This window comes from Zosterops lateralis, assembly GCF_965231275.1.
Source record: "Zosterops lateralis genome assembly, chromosome: 2".
Taxonomy (NCBI): Eukaryota; Metazoa; Chordata; class Aves; order Passeriformes; family Zosteropidae; genus Zosterops; species Zosterops lateralis.
In genome coordinates, this window is record NC_139763.1 from 87,555,105 (window position 1) to 87,556,264 (window position 1,160).

Sequence of the window (1,160 nt, forward strand, 5' to 3'; positions counted from 1 at the left end):
ATTCCAGGCCGTGGGTGCCAGAACACTGTGAAGGGATATGTGGAAATACATACCTCTGACTCAGGCTGAAAGGGTCTTGGGAGAGTCTCTGTTAGGCTTTTCCAAATAAAGCATGACATTTTAAGTCCACACATATTTTATCAAGTCTCTACTTTACATGTGCCCAAGCTGCATGCCCAGTCTTCTGCCAGGTTCCCCCAGCCATAAGGTGATTCCACACCGACACCACCACCCATCTCCTCCAGACTCTTCCTGGGCACTGCACCCTTGTGTTCCCATCTCCTGAGTGGCAGCAGTGAAGTGCACAGGGCTTGGATGGATTTGCCCATCTAGTTACAACCTCACTTGAAGGTGGACATTCTCATTCCGTCCTGGCCCCTGCTCTGTTTTAGCAGAGCACAACCAACGGTACACAAGCACCAACAGAATTTGCCATCCACCCCTGCCTTGCTCCCAAATGAAGCAATCCCCTGGATTTACTTTGGCACAGTCCCCATGTGTGTGCTTAGCACCCACTCTTTTAGACCACAGTCTGATGTAACAGGGGCACACCAGCCTTTAAACTAGCACTGGCATTGCAGATAAATCTCAGGTTTAAACCACTGTATGTCACTGATCTGAGAGCATATTTGAGTCTCCAAACTTCAAATGGGGCTTAAGTTCAAGTCTAAACTTGAAGTTAATGAGACAATAGAAAAACAACCAAAAGATAATAAAATGCTAAAGTTCTTCCCTTCCTCCAGGGAGGAATGGGGACACTGCCAGAGCTGCATGTGGAGCCCTGGGCTGGTCCAGCTGGAGGCTGCAGGTCAGGAGTGAAATTTCAATAAGAAGCAAATAATACCTAAGAAGTTCTACAGAAGTAGAACCACGGAGAAAAATACATTGGCATCACAAAGAATTAATTTGTATCCAAATATTTCTGATGACAGCGAGTAAAAAATTGGGGGAAAAAAAATTAAAAATTGGGTGCCTGTACCAAATACAGTAACTAAGTACTCCTGCTGCCAGCAGCTGTGCTGCATAAGGCAGACAAGCCCTCTCCCAGAGAAACACCAACGAGCCTTACAAAGTCTCGAAGCAGCTGCCTCTGGTTTGTCGGCAGTAAACACTGTCGCCACCCCTTTCTCCCGCCCACATTCCAGCCACGAGCAGCCTGA